At 40.3% G+C, this 15,154-nt stretch overlaps 1 protein-coding gene across 1 annotated transcript in view; it reads left to right on the top strand.

Moving 5' to 3' along the window:
• nrcama (neuronal cell adhesion molecule a) overlaps window positions 1-15,154 on the top strand; it is a 73,169-nt gene that overhangs the window by 31,518 nt on the left and 26,497 nt on the right. The window lies entirely within an intron of this gene.

Here is a 15,154-nt window from a genome sequence, read left to right as displayed (position 1 = left end):
AATAAAAAATAAGGAATATTGCCATTATCAGTGGGTAATTTATCAGACTTTATACTATATATACCTAGTAAAAGCACTATATCATGACACTGCAGGGATTTTGTGTTCTTAAAAGTGTAAGAGACAAACACTGATGTTAACTTTGGGACAAATGATATTTCCATTCAAATATAAGGTAACAGCAAAATAAATGAATGTCAATTTGATGTGTCCCTGTGGAGTTTAAGACCTCTTTTAGTGCAGCTCTCAACAGAAAAGCCTTACCAATGGCGTTCAGTTGTTCCACTCATCATCAGGTGCGGGTAACACACTGAGATGTGATGCAATAACCCCGAAAAGATAGGTAAGAGGAAGACAGCGAGAAGCGAACAAGGGTGTAGGAAAGCTTGGATTAAAATACTTTAAAAACTAGGCTATGGAGGAAAGAAGTGCCCTCTACTAGTTTGCCAGACTTCACGGAAAGCTGTAACACATTTTGTGTGAATGTATATTTTGTTTATATCGAACAAAAAAAGCAGGCCAGGGTTCATCGCATATTGGATCTACCTTTAGGAATCCCTCTAAAACATTTCTCAGTGCTCCCAGTGCTGGGCTGCAGTTCAGCATTACATAACACACAAGTATAATGTTTCCATCTCCCATTACTATAACTGCTACCTGAATAGCCCCATGAGAGTACTTTACTATACAACACTGATCTATAACTTTAACAGTGAGTCATTATCACAGCAGTTGGTTTCACTGTACAAATGTCATAGAAGTATAATTTGAATTCAGGTATTGTAGGCTTTGATGATGGATCTCCCCCTCTCTCCTCTCCCAGACTTTCTCCTCCTACAGCTCTCCTCTCTCCTCCTCCATCCCTCGCTAAATGAGTAATCCCTATGAACAGATGGGTGGAAGAGAAAAAAAAGGGGGCATGCCAGCTTGTTGCGCTGCCATGAACACCGTCAATCAGTCCCCTCCCCCAATCTCACCTCCTGCTCCTGTCCTCCATCATGTACTTTTTCTTTACTGTCAGTATTTCAGCCAAAATATTACAGATTTTGACACTCCAAAGGAAAATAACTTTCATTTTCAGCTCTGAAAACATCATGCATATGCTAAGCTTCCTGAAAGATGATGTTCGAAAGGTGGAATGAGCCTGCCACACTAAAGGTCCCATAGATCGATCAAGCCCACTAAAATAGAAACGATGGGTTGGATCCTCCACCATAAAGACATAACTGTCTTCTTCTACAAGGTTACAAACACTGCCATACAAATCCCCAGAGACACACATACTAACTCATGTCATGGAGTCACGTACCAAGGCCACGTGCAGCTATCTGCTCATCAATACCTTTTACCTAGCAATAGCACCCAGGAATACCAATGAGGCCTGGACTGTTTAGAAGCTGGATTTACGCGGTCAGTATCACATTGGTTCACTGTATCAGATTGAGACTGACCATAGATCTTTGGCCTTTTGATCCTACATACAGTATCTCACAAAAGTGAGTACACCCCTCACACTTCTGCACATATTTAATTATATCTTTTCATGAGACAACACTGAAGAAATTACACTTTGATACAATGTAAAGTAGTCAGTGTACAGCTTGTATAACAGTGTAAATTTACTGTCCCCTCAAAATAACTCAACACACAGCCATTAATGTCTAAACCACTGGCAACAAAAGTGAGTACACCCCTAAGTGAAAATGTCCAAATTGGGCCCAAAGTGTCAATATTTTGGGTGGCCACCATTATTTTCTAGCACTGCCTTAACCCTCTTGGTCACGGAGTTCACCAGAGCTTCACAGGTTGCCACTGAAGTCCTCTTCCACTCCTCCATGACGACATCGTCATGTTGGAATACTGCCCTGCCGCCCAGTTTCTGAAGGGAGGGGATCATGCTCTGCTACAGTATGTCACAGTACATGTTGGCATTCATCGTTCCCTTAATGAACTGTAGCTTCCCAGTGCTGGCAGCACTCATGCAGACCTAGACCATTACACTCCCACCACCATGCTTGACTGTAGGCAAGACACACTTGTCTTTGTACTCCTCACCTGGTTGCCCCAACACATGCTTAACACCTTCTGAACCAAATAAGTTTATCTTGGTCTCATCAGAAAACAAGACATGGTTCCAGTAATCCATGTCCTTAGTCTGCTGTCTTTAGCAAATTGTTAACGGACTTTCTTGTGCTTCATCTTTAGAAGAAATGTGAGGGGTGTACTCACTTTTGTGAGATACTGTACATGCATGGCTCTGTTCAGACACTTTTTACGCTCTGGTTCCATTGTGATGTTAGATATTAAAAGGTTAGTGTTGCAGGTTTTGTGTGTTTTTGTCCTACAGCTATTAGTTTAGGTACAGGTATGATAATTCAATATTGGTCCATGCTTTTGCCGATGAGCCTCAATCAAGAAAAGATAATAAGATTCATTGGACTTTGGCAGCAATGGGAGCTGCTAACTCAAAGAGATGAATGCATTAATTAGAGGGAGTACACATTAAAGAAAGAATAACCGACTGATGGTAAAGACTGCCTGAGGAAAGAAGCATAAACTGAGCCAAATAAGGCCTTTGGAGGGATAAGGTGTATGATGTGTTTTTTTTAGGAATTGTGTGATTGATACAAAGCAGATTTTTTGCTGTATTCACTGTTTCTCTGTAGCAGGTTGATACAGTTGAATCGGCAAAAAAAAAAAAAGTGCTTAGAAGGAACAAAACATTTGGTTTCTCAAAGTTTAACTTTATACGAGAAAGAAATCTGACACTAGATTCACTTGTCACATATCATTATATACTTTTTGATGGTATTGAAATACTTCTATATATCCTCCAAATACAATTACACTCACACAACTTCTAGAGATAGTGTGCAACACAGAAATGGACATCATAAGTGTTTACTGACTGTGAAGCCAAAATATTATAAGCTCCCTCATTAACCCTGCCTCTGTCTTGTTAACAGATGGAACATGGATCAGACTATAAGATTAAAATACAAGTCAAATACCTTTTTCTCAAACATGGTTTTGGCCGTTAAATTAGTTCTTATCATGCAAAGATGATTGATTGACTGCTCTGTTGACAAATGGGAGCTCCAGCGTTTTTTTCTGGATTAGCAGAGTACGGGAGGAATGGAAAGAGAAAATGCAACACTAGCACAAGAGTCATTGAACTTTCTACAGACAGGAGTTTCTGCTTCAGATCAACACGAGAATCTGTTCTGCTGTGGACTGTACCAAGCTGAGGGATCTTTAATTTAATATAGGTAAATGTGTGGTTAGCAGAAAGGGTGTGACTTCTAGCAGCCAGATCACTTCTGCTCATGTTTTGGCTCCACCAGCGAAGTATATGGTAGTGCCTATCAAGGTGGTCTTTTGGCTTCACATCTCACGATGGGTAAAAAATGACAGCAAGTTGTCCATAACAGTCAATGGTGTCACATGTTACCATGGCTACATACAGTCAATGTTTTCATGGAGATCAGGGAAGTTTGTCCCAAAGCCTACAACTGTATCTGATCCCTCCACCCTGATAAAGGGTGCTTCATTCAGCTCAGGGTGTGACTTCAAATGGAGTGGACTCAGTAGCAGAGGAAGTGGTGAGGAGCCAGTTTAAGTCTATGTTTGATGCAGTCTCTGGACTTTTCCCTGCATACAGCTAAAGCCCAAACACTAATCATACTACAAATAAAAACTGAAACACTTCTGATATCAAAATCCAGTCGCACAGGCAAATATTCTGCATTTTTATTGTGGAATCTGTCAATAGAAATCAACAGCATGGCCCTCTGCTCTGGCTGAGCCCACGGCTTTTGATGAGATGACCTTAGACAGGCGAGACATGTGCCTACATACACACGTTTGTGTGTAGGTTGGCACATGCGCCCACACTCATGTCACATGGGCATACTTCCAACAGCCGACCATGGCTGCCTGCAGCCAACAAACAGCTCTATACGCCCGGCCAAATGTGTGCAATTGCCCAAATATCACGCTACTATAATTGGATGTCAGTTGAAGAGAGTTGTAATGGCAACCACCAGTTATAGCTTTTAATGGACGAGTCCAGTGCTTTGTTTTTGAGATATTATCTCTTTCCAAAGCCGTTCAAGTTTATCTCTTTGTTGCTATATTAACAAAACATAAATTTATAGCTATTACAATGTATTAAAAAATGTTAACAAGCTTTGTTTTGTATACCATTTTTTTCAATTTCAACCAAAACTGTAGGAAAGACAACTTCTACTTTGTAGCTTCATTTTGTTTCATTTTTTGTCAACAGTTTGTGCGAAGAGTCCTTAGTCCTTTATCAGGCCGTGGCTTTGACTCCGTTGGAGGTGTTCCCAGTTTTATACCATCTGAGTGAGGATCATTTGACTTTGGCCTGAAGCAAAGCTGTTAAGGTTCAGTTCATGGAAAGACAGGGCCGCTCACATACCATGAATAGGAAAAAGAACAAAGGGAATGACAATAGGACGCTCCTTTTTTTGTCATGGTTACGTCTATTCATATCAGACTTAAGAGCACTGGGAGATGCATGGGAATTCAGCAGTAGTCAATTTTTTAAGTTGGTTAGGATGGGAGGGGTCAACACAGGATCAGTACACTTGTTCTTTCCAGTTATAAATGTCAATAAAGTGATGTCAGAATGTCTGGACAACTTAAGAGACAAAGAATTCCTTCATAGTTTGCCAAGTGGAGACATTTAAAGTGAGAGCATGATTAAATGAGTGCCTATTGTCTAAGAAGGCTCAGACACAGGAGGTTTATTTACTGTGTATTATCTTACATAAGAACTTGGTTAAATGTCAAATTGGTCTTTGTGCATGTAAAAAAAAATTGGGGGGAAAAGTAGCTTCAGTTTACTTTTGTCTTTGGAGATCACAAAATACCCCAAGTTTCGAAGTATAAAGTATAAGATGATACTGTCCTATCCCTTTTACTAATCTAGTGTTACTGACACCAAAATTGATAAGGACATTATGATCAAAACAATGTCAAAATCTTTTCCAGCATCTAAGTGTACGTATTCTTGTCCGTCATGGCTGCACACTTTGTCACCTTGTGCCCTACAACACCACTGCCGTTTCAGCGTTATCCCAGTGGTAAACAACATGAAGGACAATAGCCTCTGAGGGATGGTTGTAGAGGTGTGGATTGTTGGGGGGGATGCAGCCCGGCGCATGCTGACCATCAGCACTTCACAAAGCCTCAGAGAAAAGCAGGCGCTGTGGGATTCTGCGGATGGTGCTAGAAAAACTGACCCCAAAAAGGGAAGCCCCTGTGTGTGGGGGTGTGTGATAGTGTGTGGATGCACAAGAAAAAGGCTGAGATCGTTTGTCCTGATTACATGGCTGGCTGTGTGTGATCCGGTTCGGGGGCTGTCAGAGACAAAGAGGCTGCTCGTTGTGTCCTTTCTTTACAAAGAAGTGGTGTTAGAGTAGTGAAAGCTGCTCTTACAATAACTTCCAGTGAAGAGAGCAACTTCCAATGGGGTCAGCAGTTAAATCACAAGGCTCTCTGTGATTAAGCAGCTGTAACTATGGATCCTGACAAGGAACGCTGGTGGAAGTACACCTCACAGTACCAGCTATACAGCAGTTACCACATGCTTATTTGAAGTTACTGTGCTTTTTATCCATCTATAAATTAGCCCTACATTTCCTGGTATCTATATTAGGGATGGAATCACCACCAGTGGACCCACCATAGGATATCATTACATCATTACTTGAGTCGCAATGAGACACTATTGCGATTTTGAACAATTTGTGATGAACTGAGTATTGCCTATCATTGCAATATGTTGCGATTTTTTACCATTTTTGTGTTTCAATATGTGTATTAAGGAAAACAAGATCTCCACAAAGCATCCAACATAGACAATCAATTTTCATATAACAGTACAATTCAAAGGCCTGATCTCACAAACTACATTATTACTGATTCAGATTATTCATTCCTTATCATCAGGCAAAATTGTCTTCATCAGAGAGTTGAGTTAACAGTAGAACAATAACTATCCCATCCTCCCTCAACCCTCCCAAGGATTGCTACCTGACAATGTACAAAAAGTTGATCATTTCAGTTCTGCAAAAAGGAGATCAGTGGGTGCCAAATTTTTTCAAATTTCTCAAGTCTGTTTATAATCTAATTCTCTCTAAATTAAGCATTTCCGTCATCTCTGTTAACCATAATTTGAGAGTAGGTGCTTCTTTCTTCTTCCAAAATAGGAAGATCAGTTTCTTAGCAGTAAGCAGCCCATAAGATAAAATACATTGTTTAGAGACTTGGAGATTCCTGAGCCCCTTCGACACCCCAAAGATGATCAATATGGGATCAGGTTTAATTCTGCAAGCTGGGATACAGGGTATAAAGTGTGTTAAAGTTGATTCTGTTGAATTGCATTTATCACATGTGCGAGATGTGGTGAGATTTCATGGGATTTTCTGTGCAATTTGGACTTTGAATAGTGCAGTCTGTGCAAAATCTTAAACTGTATCAAACAATGTCGTGCATTAATGGAACACTGACACATATGCACATATTTCAAGCTTTCATTCCATTCTAGGTATCCTCTGATAATTGTTCTTTTACCATTTTTAAACTGCAAAATATGTCCACACAGGAAAACTTGATCAAAATCTGTTTTAATTGATAAGAAAAATTCTCAGTCTATTCATCTGACTCAAGTCATTTTAGTTTTTACAAGGGCTGTCAAATGATTCATTTGCGATTAATCGCAATTAACTGCATGATAGTCCACAGTTAACTTGCGATTGATCACAATTAATCGCACATTTCTTATCTCTTCTAAATATACCTTGAAGGGATATATTTCAAGTTGTTAATACTCTTATCCCTTAGTTTATATAAGGGATGGGAAAAAAGAGATAATCTCTAATACTAATCCCCTTCCCTGTTCTAAGGTGAAAGGAAAGTGTAACATTATCCAACCATTGTCTGCAGCCTAAATGTGCTTCAGTAAATAATACTTAACTCAGTAAAAAGATATGAAACATTAATGAATAGCAGCCCATCTATCAATGAGGATTACTGAAGCAGTGCTCCCCCCTCATTTTCATTTTGGATCAAACAGTCAAGTCAAGACTTTGCCCCAAAGAAGTAGGGCTGTTTTCTCACCTTACAACAGTGTTTTGTTCATGGTAGACCGGTCACTTGATGTGGCTTTGTCAAGGTGGGAGAGAAAAAAGAGAGATAAGGGGAACCAGAGGAGGAGCAGTCAGCCAATAAAGTTATCAAATTGACAGATACAGAGACAAGGACCAAGAGCAGGTTGGAGTTTTCTACAGTCAGCCTCTTCTTCATGTGTTTACACAAAAGATTGAAATGTTAACATGTCTTTCTGTCTCTCCTGGTGTCCTATAAATCTGTCTAGTATTGATTTACACTTTGCATTCCTTTTCCACAGACCCTGGAAGTTGTGTTTCACCCCAAACCCTGACTTGTGTTGTAATGTGTAGGGAAAAGAAACAGGGGTTTGCTGACATCGAAGCGTACAAAGGCATCCTTTGACTCTTTGGTTCCCTGCAGCTCTCTTGGACTTTATTTTTACTTTTCTTAGCTGTAACTGTGTTTCAACTAGAAGTCTGAAGATTCCCCCTTGATTTCAATATAAGCAGTGTGTGCCACATTCTGCCCGCGCCCTCCAGAACCAACTTCACCCACTGTAGTCAATGCTTGTGTTTCCACAGAAAGAACCACCGTGTGTATCAGACACATCCTAGAAGAATCTCTTTACTCTGCTTCACTAAAAATGTGTGCCAGGTCTATTTTCAACAGAGGCTGCATCCAGCATGTGCTGAGCTGAACAGAGTAGATCAAACTGGACAGGATGTCAGAAACAGGAGCGTGTCAGATTCCAAATAAACACCAAGTATATCAGATTGCTTGGACAAGAAATAACCGTTGATGTATACATTTATAATAACAACTTTGCAACAACTAAAAGCCACAAATCTTTGATCTATACTGTTCCCTGTTGGACTTTTAATTATAGACTTTGTTGGTTACAGCACAGTAAAGTAGGACACTATTATAAATCTTAAAAAGATTGAAAACCCAATAATGAAGATCAGGGACGTTGCCCTTATGGATGTTCAAATTAACAATTTCAATACAGACGTTTTTTCATTATCTCACTGTAATTTCTCATGCCTGCTTTTCAAATGAGCGATGACATTTGACACTGATGCCAACAGTCATTTGTCTTCATGTCTTACAGACTACATGTTGCTGATATGTCTCAGAGACGGTGTGATATTGCCACACTGTTGACATATTCTTTCACGTTTGTCCATGAAAACAAATCAGTGTGTCTAACAGGTGATGTCTTCTGCCAAATATAATACAACTCCTCTGGAGCAGCAGTCAGTTATACTAGCTTGTCAGCTTTGAATTGATGCAACAAAACAAACCAACGTTGGCTACTTAGCATTGGTTCATGGCACTTTGTGTTTGTCAGTAGGGCCAATATCAGCCGGTTTTGACATTATATCCCTATTGAACACAATTACACCTGAGAAAGGGTCAGCTATTGGCCTACTCAGCCATGTTATGGCTCGTTTCCACCAAGCAGTCTGGTATGGATCAGTACAGTTTGGTACGGGTCGGATCAGTAACGTCTGATCCTGTTTGCGTTTCCACAGCCAACCGTGCCCTACTTGGTAGGCAGCGCGACACAGTGTACCCCGCTAATAAATGCAACAAAGAAGAAAAACGCAAGGAAAGTCTGCACCTCTGCGGTCGACCATGGAACGCTGTTTCTTGACGCCATTTTCCAAACAAAAAAAGTTATCTTCCCAGAGTCCACTGGAGATTTAAACATGGCGGGGTTATGTGTTGTTCTATATTACCGCTGTCGCACGGGAAGTGATGATTCTTTCGACCATTCAACGGACTGCAGTGTTTCTAGCTCCACCTTCTGGGGTCGGATCGGTATGTCTGGCACACCAACAGAAGGGTACCAAAAAGTGGGACAGTACGGCTTAGTAATTTGGGGACCTGTCCCGGTTTTAGTCAATGGAAACGCCACAAAATGCGTGCCGTACCGAGACGAACCAAACTGATCCGCTTGGCGGAAACGGGGCAGCTGCCTCAGGCTGTGCGCAATGCTTTCCAAACTCTTCCAGCAGGTTAACGAAATGCTGTGGGGCAGAGGAGTTCAAAAAACCTGTTAATCACCAAATGAGAGTAAACGTCACTGACTTCTCAGGAAACATAGTAGCAATGAAAAAGCAATATTTTGTGGTTGGTGGAGACCAAACCAAAGCTAAAAAAAACAAGACGAGGGCTTTAATATTGCAGGAAACCCTCATTAAGTTGTTTGGAGTACACGTGCAATAGTTCCTTTGTTATGTAAAAGTCTGATATATTATGAATGTTTTTGGTGGCCCCAAGCTGCTTGAAAGGTCTACTGATCTTTACTTAATAATAATTTGCTCATTATATTAATTTCAGTGCAGCAGTCCTGTTAAGTCTCCAGCTGTGTCTGTGCCAGCTTCTCTAAAACAAAGAGATTTTCCTGCTGGACACAAACACTTATTTCACACAGTGTTGTAGGATTAGTTTCAGAATACTGAGAAGTTCTGTGGTTCTCACTTCAGGCGCAGTATTTGTGTGTTGTTTCCAGGATGTTGTCACTTTTTGTACTCTTGTCTCCTGTGTTTGGAGTTTTAGCCTTTTCTTTTTACTACTGGTTAGATCAGTTGCACAGTCTGCTTTCTCAAATGTCAGTGTGTGTGGAAGTAACAGGCTTCAAATTTACACTGTAGTTTATCTCCTTGTGTTTGTGGGAACTAAGAGCTCCTATTACAATGTTTTGGTTACTAGAGACACTCAGATTAAGTCAGAAAGCCGCTGCAGTTCAGTTTAGCCCGGATACTGTTCTATTATGAATTTCCTGGAAGTGTAGCAGTGAAATCTAAGCCTCCAATGAAAACATTAGGCTACTGATGTTAATTCAAAGTGTGTTTATGTAAAATACTGATGCATCTATGTACTGAACTACAGATGAGAGAGCATTTACTCCAATCCAATCTGGCTTAAAGCGGTTCGACTCAGTCTGTTTTCTTAGAAATATCTCAGTCACTGTGATCTGATGTGACTGCAGATGACTGTGTTTCCATTCCTCCCTGTAATTCTCCTCCTGCCTCCCTCCCTCATCTGTCCAGTCAGGCTGTCATGCCTCAGTGTCTCTCACTGTGACTGAAGGCTGTGGAGTGACCAACTTAGCGCAATGCTGCAGGGTTTGCAAACTGAAAGCCAGAAGGACTATTGGGTTTGTGTCAGCAGGCTTCACATCATGCTCTGTTGTTGAGGATTGTTGGCTCTGCTAATATTATCAGGAAGCAATACATTTAGAGGCCTTACTAATCACTTACAATAACCTTCACACTAGTCAAGAGAACAAAAGAGCATCCTTTTTTTCTCAGGAACATGTGTTAGCTTTACTCTTTTCTTAAGGCTAAAACAGTTGTGGTACAGAAAATGCTAGCAATCAAAAAAGGTTGTTTTATTGGACTTATATACATTTCCCAAGAGTGACACGAGACAATCAGCTTTTTTGGTATCATTACAAACAATATGAAGCTGCTACAGTAGCATAGCATTAACAATTGTGAAACTGTATCCTGTAACAGATTAGCTTAGCTTAGATATAAGACTTGAAACAGGGGGCAACATTAATTGTTATGAACAATTATCCTGCAACAGGTTAGCCTAGCTTAAAGTAAAGACTTTAGACTCTAATATTTTTGATGCCACTTCTTCAAACAGTTTAGCTTAGATCATTATGAAGAATTGAACTTTGGAAAACAATTTTTGAGCTACTAACTACAACAGGTTAGCTTATATTAGCTTATACTTTCTTCAACAGGTTAACCTCAACACTTGAGAGAGTGAGACAGTTAAGCATAGCATTAAGACTTGAAATTAGGAAAAAGGTTAGTTTAATTTTATAATTTTTGAACTATGTACTGCAACAAGTTAGTTTAGCTTGCTGGAAACAGGTCAAACTTCTAACCTGTCTCTGTCTTAAGCACCCCGTGTGTTCAGTATATGCTTAGTTTACTGTTGTAGAGATGTTGGACGTCTGCCATTACCATCCATTAAAAATATCCTCCTGCATGTAAGCCATGGTAAATACTAATAATTAATGTAAGATTGAGGCCTAAACCAGCAGCTTTGGTCTGACAGCCAGGCTACACTGAGCTCATGGGCTAATATTTACGACGGATGACAGAACACAAAACGACAGGGTGAAATAGATGGATGAGGACAGGAAGTGGAAGAGAGAAAGAAAGACACGATGAAGCCAGAGACAGACTTTTGGACTTCTGGGCTTTGACCCCTGAGTCAGAAAGAAGAAAAGGAAGAGGAGGATGAGAGATGACCTGCCCACCAGCCGAAGTCATGACGCTCATCGTTCTTATAGTCCTATTCGTCATTGTCCTTCTTTTTTTTTTGTACCCTGGGAGGAAATTAGCAATGAGGCTGTTTTACACAATTGGCTTACAGATGACTGTTTTTATTTTGGGTCTTTTTTTGGGATGATACCGCCTTCAGAGAAATATCTTCCACTACAGAGCACAATACAGCCCTGTGCTATAGCCTTAGCAGAAAAAAATCACAAACAAGTATTAGACTGCTGAAAAGAAGCTCTGAAATTGTGTTTAAAGGTCAGAGTTAATTTTTCTTTTAGGTATAATCATGCAAATCAGTGGGTATGAGCAATTTTCGGTGTAGGTATCTGAGTAATTTTTTTCCCACTTAACACTTGCTGACATTCCCTCTTTTGAAATATGGAGATGTTGACATTTGCTGCCATTTATATGTGTGTGTCTGTTTTCTATTATGCACGTGCTTCCGGAGTCATCTGTGTTGTTGCTGATTTGTTTTGACCCTCAGGCAGTTAATCTCTCTCTCTGACGCTCTAGAGATGTGACCCTGGTCAGGCTTAAAGAGAAACAGACACACGAGGGAAGAGCAGATGACAGCATGAAGAGTTATGTTGTGGTTCCATGTTCTGGAATTTGCTTATTTGTTCCAATTTAGAGTAGAGTGATAGATGAGAGGATTACTTTATATTCTAAATGTTTTTGTTGCATCACATTGCCCGGTCAAATAGCAATCATAATTAATACATTTTAGCTAATACGTATGTTGCTGGAATTTGAAAATGAAATTACCCCGATATCAAAGTGAATTGTTGTCTTTGCCTCCGCTGTCAGAATGGTGAGACAAGCTAACATAACATGGGTGGTATTTTACAATGGCAGAAAACAGCTGTTGTGTACTTCGCTGTAGTAGACACAAACACTCACCTGCAACAACATAAAAAATATTAGAACTCTTGTTAACACAAAGAAATAATAAGCCAACAGTTGGTTAGCAAGCCACATCACATGGATAAACAGGCTTAAGTTTTAGCTAGCAAAACACAACATCTTGGTGAGCTTGAATTACTTATCAAACGCTTTTTATGCCGTTATTGATTTGTTGTAAAACTGAGATTCTCTCATAAATAAATATCCCTTTCACCACTTCTTTAAACATGTTTTAGCAGAGTTAATTACAAGTCATCTTGTCACAGTGACAGGATACAGCAGACTGGCATCAATATACAGGGTGCACCCCTCAAATCTGGCAAGGCAAGGCAAGGCAAGGCAAGGCAAGGCAAGGCAAGGCAAGGCAAGGCAAGGCAAGGCAAGGCAAGGCAAGGCAAGGCAAGGCAAGGCAAGGCAAGGCAAGGCAAGGCAAGTAACAATCAACAAAACATACAACAGACACTTCGAACATCTTATTATTTTTTAACCCTCCTGTTATGTTTGTCTCCCAGGAACAGCAATAATGTTCCTGGGTCAATTTGACCTGGGGTATATTAGCATAGTGAGCACTAGCCAAGCTTACAAGCTGAATAACAGAGCATAGATCTGCCCAGTGGATTACAAATCATGGCAAACAGGCTAACCATTTTGGTATAAATTATTATCCCATTATTAGCATATCAAACAGTAAATAAGCTAATGAACAAGATAACACAACATACTTTAGGTGTGTAATTCAATGCCAGAAGCTTTTAAGCTGATACACAAAAAAATTTGAGCTGTAACAAAACAGGCCTACATGCTTTACTAGCTGTTAAAATGCTGGATAAAATATGGCATTAGGTTAAACTATCCTTATCGGACATGTTTATAACAAAATGTTCTATGAAAATGTCTTCTGGTATACATTTATCCATTGATGATTATCATGAAATATTCATACAGACTTAAAAATGAAAGAGATCTGTGAAGAAATATATTCAGCGGATCATATTTCACACATCAGCTATCACAGTCCTTCCCCAGGCTGTAGAATTTCTCTTTCCCTTTCCTCAGCATTCCCTTAGTGTGATCCTTATTTTCATCCATCCTGCTCATCAATTCCCATCAACCACGTCCCCTTTTCTCTGATCACTCATTACTTTTAAGACAAAGGCCCCACTTATAAGCATCTCTAGCAGGTAAATGGGCTCCACTGTCTGTTTCTCACTTTGGAGAAAATGGCCTGGAGGTCCAGCTAGGCTTAATATGGCCACTGTCGCTGCAGGGGGAGGCTTTTCCTGCTGCTGCTGCTGCAGCATGGAGCATTATTGTAATTAATCTTAAGATGGGTTATTACATCTGCATGATATCACCATGCCTTTTTTTCCCCCTTCCACAATGAGATGAGACGATTTAGCATGCATGGCTGGCATTTGCCATTTGTGTTGCTCTACTCCTCTCTCTGTTGTCTTCCCTCTCGATTAGCCAGTGAGAGTTTTATCCAATAGGACACGTCGGCGTAATTAGCCCTGTCCTGGGGTTGTATTAGCTCACACTCTGCCTAGCTCAGCTGGATAAAATCTGACACTACTTTCAGTGTGTGTGTGGTTACTATACTCTCCTCTGTATCATGAGGCTTGCTTTCTTTTCTGTAGATTAGAGAGGTAACAGTCCTGAATCTAACAGTTGTATCTCTATATATCTCAGGAGGCTTTGAATATCTGTGTGTAGGTTCATGTGTGTGCATGCTTAGCCTTTGTCCCCCACATGTCTATGATGTGTTTACAATGCACCTAGAAGGACTTATGTGCTAAATCCTGGTTATTGCACATGTCACAGGGTCACACAGCAGTAGCAAGGACATGAAATGGAAAAACACACGCAGTTTCCTTCACCCCATGGAGCACTTTAAAGGCTGTTAATACCAACGTGTTTCTGCGTGTATCAATCTGTGTCTCTCTGTTGAAGGCTTCCCAACAGAAGCCAGCGCTCATGGGGTTTCACTCATGTGTAACCGCATCCATATGACACACTGACAAGGATGCTAGCGCTAATGTGTTGTGTGTCCGTGCGCATGCATGTGCCAATCTACTGCACAGCTTTATCTGAGATCGTTCCAGCTGAGTGCACTCACATGCCATATGTTTACAGGCCAACACGTGGTAGACAGGGTGTGATATAGCAACAGTATGGACACAGCTAGAACATTATAAAACCGCCACCTGAATCTATTTACAATATAAAAACATGCCACTGTCATGGTTATATTATGCTCTCTGATGGAATCTTCAAATAACAGCAAACAAGACTGAGTAGTGTAGGATTTTTTTGATTTGTTTCCTCTCACAAGAATGGGCATCAAAGCATGTTTTGATTTCTTCGCCTGCAAAAGACTGTAATTTGGCAGAATGTCAGACTAGCAAAGGACAAGCCACCAGTAACCCATGATTATACACACACTAGTTTGGATTTTAAGCTGTTAAAATGTCAGTGATAAAGTTGACTTTCCGTTGTAGCTCATACTAAATAGTCTGCGTACGAACCTCATTCAATTTTACACACCAGTCTAATACACCTTTGACATTTTCAGCCTTTCCTGTGTGTGTTCATTTGCATGTAAGCTGCTGTTGTGTTTGAGTCACCAGGGAAGAGTCTGAGTTGAGTCCCCATACCTGAAGATTTACTTTAAACTTTCCACTGTATGAACCTGGCCGGATTTAGGTTATTGATGAAGTTGCAGTACTGATCATTGTGCGTCAGTTTCAGTACCTGAAACCCACCTGCTTTTAATCAGAATGTAACTAACATCTAACAAACATCTT

This window comes from Notolabrus celidotus, chromosome 21 (genome assembly GCF_009762535.1).
Source record: "Notolabrus celidotus isolate fNotCel1 chromosome 21, fNotCel1.pri, whole genome shotgun sequence".
Classification (NCBI taxonomy): domain Eukaryota; kingdom Metazoa; phylum Chordata; class Actinopteri; order Labriformes; family Labridae; genus Notolabrus; species Notolabrus celidotus.
This window is presented reverse-complemented; position numbering and strand designations above follow the sequence as displayed.